Below are 11,307 nucleotides of genomic sequence, written 5' to 3'. Positions count from 1 at the left end.
AAAAATATATATATATATATATATATATATATATATATATATAGTCTTGACCTGATTGCAAAAGCTACAGAGGAAACATCACTATGTTTTGCTTTCCTGTTGCCTGCATCCAGGTAGTTCTATGCACAGCATGGGAATGTTAAATTGCTCTTTGGATCTGATGTGTAGCAAAGTTCCAGTGATGTCCTTAATTTTAGGTCTGTTTAGCATCTCTATTTTGTACTTTGCAACCTCTTACAAAGTGGTCTTTGCAAAGTGGTCTTTTTCTGCAGTTACAGAGACATTTTTAGTAGAATGATACTCTGTCTGATTGATTTGAGTAATAGATGTGTGATCTGATGCATCTTTCTGCTGTCTAATAGGAGATAAAGATGAGATAGTTTTTCAGTGTGGTACATTAGAATAACAACCCATTCCAAAATTATTCTATATTCCATGCAAAAAGCTGTGGAAAGGTTTAACCCCCTGCAATTTAACTGTAAGTTGCACAGAGAGAAATGGATTTTCTCTAGGCAAAATAAAAAGAAACACAGGAATGATGACTAGGAAAAAGAATAATTAAAAAGATCAAGTATTTTATTCCTTCTCAAGCTCTTTCATCTTAACTGACATTCTAAAAAATGGCCAATCTTAAGACTATGATTTATTACCTTAAAAGTTTTAAGACTTGCCTTTTTTTTAAGCTTTGTCAGTTTTTAAACTTCCATGAGATTCTGCTTTGAGTCCTTTGAGAATTAATAAGCAAAAGGTTGCAGTTGCAGACAGAGGCACATTTTTCACGCTTCCCTCCCTCCCAGTGACTTGTTTTCCATGTTCAGCTTCTGCAGAATGAAAGGAGAAAAAAATTGCAGACAGCAATGTCAGTTCAAGTTATTGTTCTGTATAGAGAAACGCCTTAGCCAACATTTATATGAAGCTTTGTAGAGTGTAATAAAAAACCCAATTGAATCTCTTATGACTTCCTTACTTTACTTGGTTATTTTCCCAAGTTCAGACAAAAGGCTGAGATTCATCTGACTTGTGCTGAAGTACATGTAACTGAAATTTTTCACTCAGCTATTTGCCTAAGTTGCCCCCACAGTCCCATCTCCCCATAGATGGAGATAAATAATCCAGATAGTGTTTTGTCCCTTTCTGGGACTGCTGGGCTGACTTGCACTGTGGAAGGGCCATCTCTGTTTTCTTGCAAACGACCACCCAGCTGACCAGCCTAACTGGTGTTTCATCTTTCCATTTAGGAAAGCTCAGGGTGCAGAGCACCTAAAAAGACTGCAATGTTGGTCATGAAAGCATCCCGTCCCTTACAAATTTCCAAGGACATGACCATTCTGGTATTTCCTATCCCTGACATGATTTATATATATATATATATATATATATATTTAGGTCTCATCAAATAGAAAAAAATAAACAAATAGAAGAAAAAATTTTGACTAAAAAATCATGAAAGAATTGAGCTGGTCACTGGTCTGTGATTCACTAAGTCTGTCTCTATAAAAATGAGTCAAAATTAATTTCCTGGTATGAATAAATCCCCAAAGTCTCATGAATTTTAGAATGGATGTTTCTGAATGCCTTAAAATTCATATGGGAAATGAATGAATCATTCTTCCTTATTTTCTTGTTGACAAAGTCTTCCTTCTCATCCAATCAAAGTGAGGGCTACACACTGGGTTACTAGCAGTGCCTAGTGAATGCTGAGTAGCACCCATCAGCTGAGACGTTGTCACTGAAAATATTTGCTGGAACCTTCAGTATGCAGAATGCATTAGAATGAAATCAGAATTTATTTGCAAGCGATTCAGTGACTGCAGAAGTGTCTGCATTTATGAGTGGTTTAACAGTCTCCACACACATTCATGGTTTATGCTGGGCACAGCTGTCATTTAATTAAAAAAAGGAAATATGAATTAACAATATAGATTTGAACAAGCCACATGGATTTTGGTAAGGTAGTAGCAGACATGACAGCCTCTGCACATTGTTCGAGCATGTAACTTATCTGAGGAATGTGGACGAACTCTGACATTATTGTTACTGCTTCTAATATGACCACATCCTGCAGTCCTTACAAATGCACACTCTGTATTAAAGCTCAAGAAAAGTTCATGCATGTTTTTGTTGGTATAGGACAGGGTTAAGCACAGAAGAAGAGACTCATATGTGTACTTTTTTGTTTGTGCATATTAATGAATATGTATGCATATTTATCTTTGTTGTATTATATATATTATATTCTAGTACAGTATGTGTATTATTTTACAATAATACATTTTCCCTGACTGCACAGGATTTTTCTTCTCTGCTTAAGAGTTTTCTTCAAGAGAAATCAGGTGTTCACGTAGTCTGAATGTATCTTGAGGAGATTGTCCTACCTACGTTGTAGTCTGAAATCAAAAGTCTTTCACAAATAAGCTAGGTAGGAAGGAGTGAAAGAAATGTCTTCATTCTCTTCCTCTCTTTTATAATATTTTCTCACCATTTGGAAATTGTGAATTATTGTGACTACACAGATTTTACATTATACTTTCAATTCTTTTTCTACAGTTACTACAATGATATTATTGATACTGCCATTATTGATAAAATTGTAGAAACCAAAACTTGATTTGATAATGCAGGACTCTCCTATCTGGTGATCCAATTCCTGCTGACTACCCCTTCTTTATGCATGAATGCCAGCATGTGCAAGTGCCTTCCGTATGTGCTCCAACATTTATAGGTCAGGGCTGACCTTTGGATAGTCTGGGAAGGCACCTGGTATCTGACAACACAATCAGGACTCAGAGCACAATTGAACTGCTGTGAGATTAGCATTAGTTCTGCAGTTAGACTGTAATTACATGGCTGGTTTGGGATGGAAATTACTGGTTACACTGCAGGGTTCTGCAGCCACTTGGGACCACATTCACAGGGTTAACATGCAGTTTATATATACATCCTTATACATCCTTTCCTTATACATCCTTTCCTTATGCATCCTTTCTGTGTGTATCCACCCTCCCAAAGTTATTTTTCTGAGGTGGATTATTTGAAGGACATTACATGTCCACAGCATGTGCACGTGCCATATGATCAAATAATGAACATCCTGTGAGCAGTTTTTTGGAGGGCCAGAATCCCTGTTGGCACAGCTGCATGGAGTCATTAGTGTTACACCAGCAGGAGAGCCATCCCCAGCCCTTGTTTAGTCATTTGACTGGCCACCTCAGCATGAGGACATTCTGTTGTTTTCAGGAACATGAATTTGGAACAGACAGTTATTCCAATGGCACGAGGTTGAAAATTGTTTGGTTTTTAAAGAGTTACCACATAATGTTAAACTAGTATCTTGCCTTAATGTGAAATCTTGATGCAGTGTATCTTATGATCTATTAATCTGGGAAAAAATGTAAACCAAAAGATAATAAACATAAACAGTGATTAAATCACAAACATTCCTCAGAGTAAATGATAATATAATTAAACTTTAACTTCACAGTGCAGATTCTTTTAGTGCATAATTGAAATTGTGTAAGATGCTTTGGCAATATGTCTGACATTAACTAAAAGCAAGTAATTTTAGGAACCAGGATCTGATCTTCCTTTTATTGACATAATTTCCTCAGCTTCTGCACCTGTATCTATTACTACAGCTTCTTTGTGGTGTGCTTCACAGACCCACTCCTGGACAGTCTCTCCCTGTGTCCTGGCAGCATGCTGGAAGGATGTGAATGAAACCCAAGCATACAGGGAACACAAGGATCTGCAGGGTGATGGGCTGCAGAGGACAGTGACATGGAGCACCAGGTGGCTGCTCATCAGACCTTCCCACAGCTCCCTCCTGGGAGCATCAGTGGCCACACCGAGTTCAACCAGAGGCCCACGTAGGCTACTTCTCTGCTGAAAGTGTACGCTTGGGAAGAGTATAAAAGAAGGGCAAGCACGTAGTGTTGCTCTCTCAGACATCCTCCTATGTGTCTGCAGCCTGCTCTCAAATTTAATGAGACTGGATGACAGTTTGAAGCTTCCTTCACCTTGCTCCCTGCACAAGGCTTTCTAGACATCTGAGTCAAAGGAAATACTTTTCTAGTCCACACTTCATGTGCTCCTGTTGCCAGCTGTGGGGCATTACCATCGCAGCAGCTGTGGTCCCACACCATTCTCATGACAGCGGAGATCAGGCAGGAGCCTCCTCCCAGGGGCTCTGCTGCACGCCTGAGACCCGCTAGGATGATGTCTCTGATTTCTCTTCCTTGCCCTAGTCCCAGATGATGGCCCTGAGCCCTTATGAAGTACATGGGCAGTCTTAGAACCAACAAAGGCACTCCTGGCAGAACTGTATGTGCTGTGGCTACACTGCAGGTAGGCTTGTGCTTGGCTCTGTATTTAAGAGTAAAATAGAATAAAATACACATTGATGGTAAGTAAAGAAAGACAGAGAAAATAGGAGACAGGCTCTCACTGGAGAACTCTAGGGACTGACTGCCTTGACCACATCAACTAAGAACCATCAGCAGCCATACTCAGCACTAAATAAATATCAGTTCCATAGTACTGCATGACTGCATAAACAAAAATAACAGCAGCCTTTAGAAATACACACAAATATATAAATTAAAAAAGACTATCTCATAGCTCTTTGCTGTGCTCTGAAATGAGGGTCTTTGGGAAAACTGGGAATTTGTGAGTTATTGAGGGTTACAGGGTTGCCAAGCAGTGTTTCCCAGGGTGTTTGACAATAGCCTCTGGAGAGATGGCTGGTCACATGCTAATGGTTCCTCTTCATTCTTTCCAGCCACGAAATTACAGCCACAAGAATCAAGAGTTACATTCAGTACATTCTTAGCATAGTGGCTCTCATATTCTTTCCATAGTGAGGAGAGGCAGTTTCTACAAAGACTTTGTGACTGAGAGTAGCATCCAGAAGATCTCTGCCCATGAGACAACCTGGGTTTAAAGTTATGGACCATAACTTTATGTTATTAAGCATGTTATGGAAACATGCTTAATAATGGTAGAAGTTCACATGACTGGCACTTAGGCAATAGAGGTTTCCCAGAAACAGGAGCTGGTGCTTTTGTGAGGATGGCTCCTTCTGAATCAAACTAAGAAAGATTTGTTTCCGTGATAAGAAACTAATGTACAAATATTTTTATTGAGATTCTTCTACTTTCTATGCAAACTTGATTTGAAGTACTGCTGGACTTCTTATAGCATGGGCATAGGAACAAAGGACACTTAGTCTGCAGTTCAAAATCCAGGATTTGTTCACAAATGGCTTAAAACCTTTGATAGTTGAAAATGTGACTGGTCAGCATACACAGCAAACAGCAAGTGCCAGCAAGCAGAACTTGTTTCACTCCCTTGCTATTGTCACTCATTTGAGAAATACCTTATTTTTGGAAATTATCTTATGTTTAAAAAGAACAATTGACAATCAGCCAGGGTACAAGAAAAATCCAACTTTTTTCTGTTAATGTTTTTCAAACTCAAAGTAAAAGCCAGGTAAAAGTCTCTTTCAAATTTATATGATTCAGTTTAAAAAACCCTCAGATTATATATCTGTATGGCCCACATTTAAATCAAATTACCGATGCCATTGATTACAGAGGTAGAGTTTTGGAGTTCTAATTAAACCCAAAGTAAAAAAATGCAAAAATTCCTGAAGTAATTTATATACTCCTGATTTTCAGCCACAGATAGCTAATGGTCACTGATTCTAGTACTCATACCACATGGCATGGTCCAGTATTCAAACAGCTTAAAATTATGTCGGTACAATTTAGAGAGAGGAGTAGTAGACCCTCAGCAAAAAATTTAATTTTGGAAAATACCCATTTATCAGATGCTTTTCTCAGTGTGAGTGGATACTTCTTCCAGGAATATTCTGTGAGAACTCTGAGTCGCTGTCAGTGCTCTCAGAGCTTGGAAATGGCTATTTCAGAGGCTCAGCCCAGGGTCCCACACACTGCAGAGCATTACCTTTTCACCTCTTCTGGGGAGGAGCTGAATTCCTTCTTTCTGCTGCACTGCTTGACTGTTTACTGGCTAACATATGCCAGGACCAGTTCCTGTTGAGAAAATGGACCTTGAGGAAACTTTAGAGACATCTCTTCTTGAAGAGAAGTTGCAGCAGCACTAGGGGCACCTCAGAACTTTGGTCAGCTGAGAAGCTGCTGCTTGTGCTTCTGGGCAAATGGTGCTGTAAAATGGCTTGTCCTGGATTTAACTCAGGAAGGACACAGCAGGGAATGTGTCTGCTGCCTATGAAAGACTGACTGCACCAGGCAAGGTAATTAGGACACTTCATGAGAAGGTGTCCCAGATTGAGAAGCAAGATGTTTTCCATTTCCCATCTGTGTGGCAGTTGTCTTCTGTTAAGTGGGCAGTTTTCCTTATCTCTTTCACACCAATCCTCTCTCAAGGGGGACATCTGCTGATAATGGGCTACTGAATGTCACTGCGTGACTGATAAGAGCTATAACATGCCTTTGTGAGATGCTCCGCCCAGAGGGAGGAGCCAAGCATTCCTAACTGGATATAATCTGGGTTTTAGGGACATCAGAGGCAGCCTTTCCACTGGTTCCCAAGAGGAATAGCTGGAGTTTTCCACTGGACCTTCAGGGGAAGACCACACCCTTCTACAGGATCACTGCTCCAACGGAACCACATCTGCCATTCCAGGAGGACTGCAGCCACTCCAATTTGGACTGCTACTAACATGCAGGCCAAAAGGGCTGCATGACACTGACTCTGTCAGTGGTTTTCCTTTTGTATTATTGCATGTATTTTGTTTCTTTTCCCTTTTCCTAATAAATTGTATTTCTGACTTGCAGTGTCTCACTGGTTTTGCTTTCAAACCAAACCAGAAGGCAGCAAGAAGTTTAAAGCTGAGAAGAGGCTGTGCTTTTTCACATGACAGAGAATGAATTCGTGGACACAGCTGCACTGTGGGCTTAGCACTCAGCTGCTAAAAGGACAGAAATGAGACTAGAAGGATTTATTAGTGGGGAAATTTGAAGACACACTTAAAACACCAATGTTTCATAGAAAAAGAAAATATCTTGATGCAATAGAAAATGTTCTTGCACTTTTCTCCCTCATTTGTTTGGTATTTTCCCCCTTCAGAGACTGGATCCCAGATTAGCAGGGTTGCTAGTCAGAGCAGGTGCAAGGGTGGCATGTTTTATGTTCCTGTGGCAATGTTTCCTAAAATTCAGAGTAAGTTAATGACACTTACCTAAACCAAATGGTAAAAAAAGGTAAAAATGGTGCATCAGTCTGACTGAATACTTACTGATACTATGAGACTGAAACAGCACATACATTGCTCTAGCCACAGCTTGAGCTGTGAACAGTTTATCTTTCCGTTTATAGGAAAGGTCAAGACAAGTTTGAGTCACCTTTTCAAGAGACAGCTTTTCTTCTACTTCCCAGCCACAACATTTGTCTGGATGCCCAAGTGTAGGGGCTGCTGAAAGGAAGCTCCCCTGTCAGTCCATCACGTCTGGGCTGTGCTGTGTCCCAGAGCCCACATTTGCAACTCAGGCACGCTGCAAAGTATTTCCCTGGGCTTTGGTGTGGGGGAAGAAGGAGGGTGTAGAGGGATGGGATGCTTGTAACCCAGATTTGGGGACAGACAGGTTTCCTTGGGCACTGATGATGGATGGAAGTGTCCTGCATGTGATGCTTTTTTTTTTTTTTCCTTTTTTTTTTTTCTTTTTGGGAGCTCATCAAGCACTATCCAGAGGGTGGGATAAAATTATCTGTTAAACAGCTCTCAAAATCCTACTAAGAAAATAAAGCAATATTTCTATCTTGCACTGTCAGTGCCAGAATACTGCGAAGCAGCCATCATTTCACACTCCTGCTGGACATTTCTAGGCTTTGTAAGTATGTATGCCCCATTAGGAGCAGCATATCTCTATGCTGCTGTTTAAGAAAAGAATAATAAAAATGGGAGACACCCCAGCCCAACTGAGTCCTTGCAACGAGGGAAACTGACAGCGGCTGTTCAAATGAAAAGAACTAAACAGTTCAGCTGATCTCTTCCATTTGTATGAGGTTTAGGTACCAGTTGCTATGGCAGTAAACTATGTCAAATTGCGTCCTTTTTAAATCTGCAGAATTCTTTTGTATTTCAGTGACACAGTGTGTGTTTCTAGTTAATGCCAGACTGAGTTTATTTTGTTTTGTAGCACTGAGCAGTGTCCCATTTAAGCTTTGTTTTAGATTGGCTGAAGATTTTACCAGGTATTTAATTTCTAAGTTATTTCTGCCTTTAAAATGGCCAAATTTAAAAATATAAGTTTTTAACATGTACAGCATTTTAACCAGTTCCATTTTGACTTATTCAAAATATCCATGGAATAAGATCTGACTTTATAAAAGCTTCCAAAATCTGAACTTTTTCAGTAGCCATTTTAACTACTAAAAGTTGAAGAAATTAATTTAGCCATCTGCATTTTTAAGCACAGTTTATTTCTTCAGGCTTTGCTAAAATGCTGTTCCCACTAAGTTCATTCCAAGTGGTTGTAAAGATATTCTTACCTTTGCAGAAATCATTCCAACATGTATAGTTTTAATTTTTTTTTTAATTATCAGTATCTTATAGTCATTCACCCTTTGGTGCCTCCCACTTTACAGAATAGTTATTAGGCTCTCACTGAGAACTTGTCTCTTAGAAACAACACAAAGAAAATAAGGAAGGAGGGACAGCAACAGAATGCTTGAAGATAACAATGCTGAGGATGCTGAAAAAGAAATCAGCAAGATAGGAAACAAGGGGATTTGGAGGTCAGCGGAGCGGGAGTGAGCAGGAAATGGAGGGAGGAACTGAGTGTCAGGGGCAGTTGATAGATTCATTGCCCTGCATTTTCTTAGGATAATACTTCCTCAATTGGTATCAACAGCTGAGGTTGCACTGCCTTGCATCTTAAATCTCCTGTCTGTGTACCTGACAAACCCGTCCTGGTGACTCTCACATACATTCTTTCTGCACATCTTAAACAGTGCAAAATCCTCATTATTCTGTAATAAGGATGTAAAAAACCATCCACGGACTAAAGGAGGAGAAATATTTGCTTCACTAGTGACATCTAGAAAATACAAGTATTTGTTAAAATAAGGCCTATTTTATTGCATAACACTTTTATAAGACTGACCACCTGAATTTTAATTTTCCTTCTTTCACATATAACGATATCATAAAGATTATGAATCTTTCTGAAAGAAGGGAAACTATGAATGTATATCCGTTGCTTACTTCACTGCAAATATGAAAGGCTTTTCACATTTTAGAGAAATAAGGTTTATTTTAAAACCAGACTTAAAAGACTGTATTTTATTAGAAAACTAACAATGAGCAATAGATTGAATAAATACAGCAAATGAATGGTTTAGAACATATTAAGTGAATAATTTGCCAAACCTGGTCATCTGCTAGTGGGTAGAAAATGAAAAGCAAATTTTCAATTTTACAACATAAACACAGTTTATCCACATTTCATGCACACAGGCAGTGTAAAAAACCAAGTATATATAGTTATTTGGCACTGTATTTGCTAAATTAATTTTTCGGAAACTGCTTAGACTGGATCTCATTATATAGTCTTCCTTGCTGTTCACTGTGGGATACACAAACTGTGACATTTTTTCGCAGCTGGTCAAAAGGAGAGTTTATAGGTTTAATCAGTATTTGCTAACCATGTGCAAATATCAGCTGTGTATGCTGAACTTAAAGGAGCAAAAACCTTAGAGCAACTGATACCATATTTGTAAATACAGTGTTAATATTGATTTCCTCAATACCCTTCACAAAGTTGTACTGAAGAGCATGTCCAGCTTGGGATGGACCCATGGGGACCTGGTACTATGCAAGACGGACCTTTCTTCTGCCTCAAGCTTTAATGGTGGCCTTTTGCTTTATTAATGATCTTAAGCAGCTTTTGTATGCCATTCACACATCCCTCTGACAGACAGAACAGGGTTTGAGGACCCTCTTGTCCCTCTGCACGTTTTCCCTAGTCCCTGGTGCCCCAGTGTGCACTGTTTTCCCTAGGAGGGGCCGTGTCCTCAGGCTGTCTATCTCAAGTGCTGATATTAAGCTACCTATGAATGTGTAAAAGGTGACCCAAATGTGTAATCCTGTAAAAATGTTCCCGGGTTAACTTGGTAAAATGTATTTTTCATAAATTCTTGTTGATTGGCATTTTTTAATCACCTTTTAAAGTTTGTTATTAATAGAAACCAAGAGTAACTATTCCACTGCCTTTGCTTGCAGGCTGCTGGGAGCATAATTGCTCAGGATGTCTGCTTACACTTCTAATGTATTGTCACAAACTCAGCTTCCTTTAATCCTCTGCAGTTACTGGGTGTTTCAAAACTTACTGGAAATGATGACGAATACCAAAGAGATCTTTGTCTGGCTCTTTTAAAATCCGTACATGGGAATGGTCTGATTTTGTTGTTATTAAATCTTCATTTGGAATCTGCTGCTTAGCATCCTCTTTAGAAATGGCTATAATGGTATGCAAAATATTTTATCAGATATATAAATCTGTCCTTCTCCCAACCAGAAGGCCAGAAATGTTTCAGTACTCCTGCCCTCTGTACTAAAACCATTGTTAGGAACTCTTGTTTTAGTTATGCTTAAATATTTTTTGTCATTAATTTTTTTCCCTATAGATATTATCATGTCCTGTTTCCTGCTTTATTCACTTCCCACTGCACAATGATATTTGATGCTGTTGACTTTCTTGATTTTCCATTTGTATTAATAATTTTAATTTTACAATTTTTGTTTAATCTTTTTTTAAAATACAGAACATTGTCTCTCTCAACTGAAGATTGCTGGGACCCAAGAGTGTTCTTAAATTCTCAATTAGCATATGTATTTTTATCTCCAAAAGAAAATGTGGGCTTGGTGCCAGTAGTACTGTTTTGAGATTCATAGCCATGTGATCAGACTAGATAATCAGAAAGGCACACTTTGGCCTTGCAAGCAGTAGGAAAATTCAGGAGCACTGTACTTGGGTCATGAATATAGAGTTGCCTATTTGTTTCCTGAGCTTGCATGGGTAACATTCCTTTACAGCTGTTCTAGTAAAGGAGGCTGAGCCTTGTCCAGAAACTTCATGCCTGCACTGCTTTGAAGTGTAGCTTGTCAGTAAAGGATTTCTGTTAAGTGTTTCAGACATAAAACCTCTTCTGTAGGCCTGTGCAAAATGCTTGAGTGCCCTTTGTTTTATTTATTTTCCTTTTGCAAATAACTGTTTATAATGCTTACCCTGAAAACAGCATTTTTTTCTTTTTCAAAATGGAATG

At 38.9% G+C, this 11,307-nt stretch overlaps 1 long non-coding RNA gene across 1 annotated transcript in view; it reads right to left on the bottom strand.

Moving 5' to 3' along the window:
- Nucleotides 1-599: 599 nt before the first annotated feature.
- The window catches only part of LOC128808200 (uncharacterized), an 86,274-nt gene continuing 75,566 nt past the window's right edge, over nucleotides 600-11,307 (bottom strand). Inside the window, exon 4 of the long non-coding RNA XR_008437397.1 lies at nucleotides 600-821. This is a non-coding gene — a long non-coding RNA (uncharacterized LOC128808200). The remainder of the gene's footprint in view (nucleotides 822-11,307) is intronic.

Source organism: Vidua macroura, chromosome 5 (genome assembly GCF_024509145.1).
Source record: "Vidua macroura isolate BioBank_ID:100142 chromosome 5, ASM2450914v1, whole genome shotgun sequence".
Taxonomy (NCBI): domain Eukaryota; kingdom Metazoa; phylum Chordata; class Aves; order Passeriformes; family Viduidae; genus Vidua; species Vidua macroura.
This window is presented reverse-complemented; position numbering and strand designations above follow the sequence as displayed.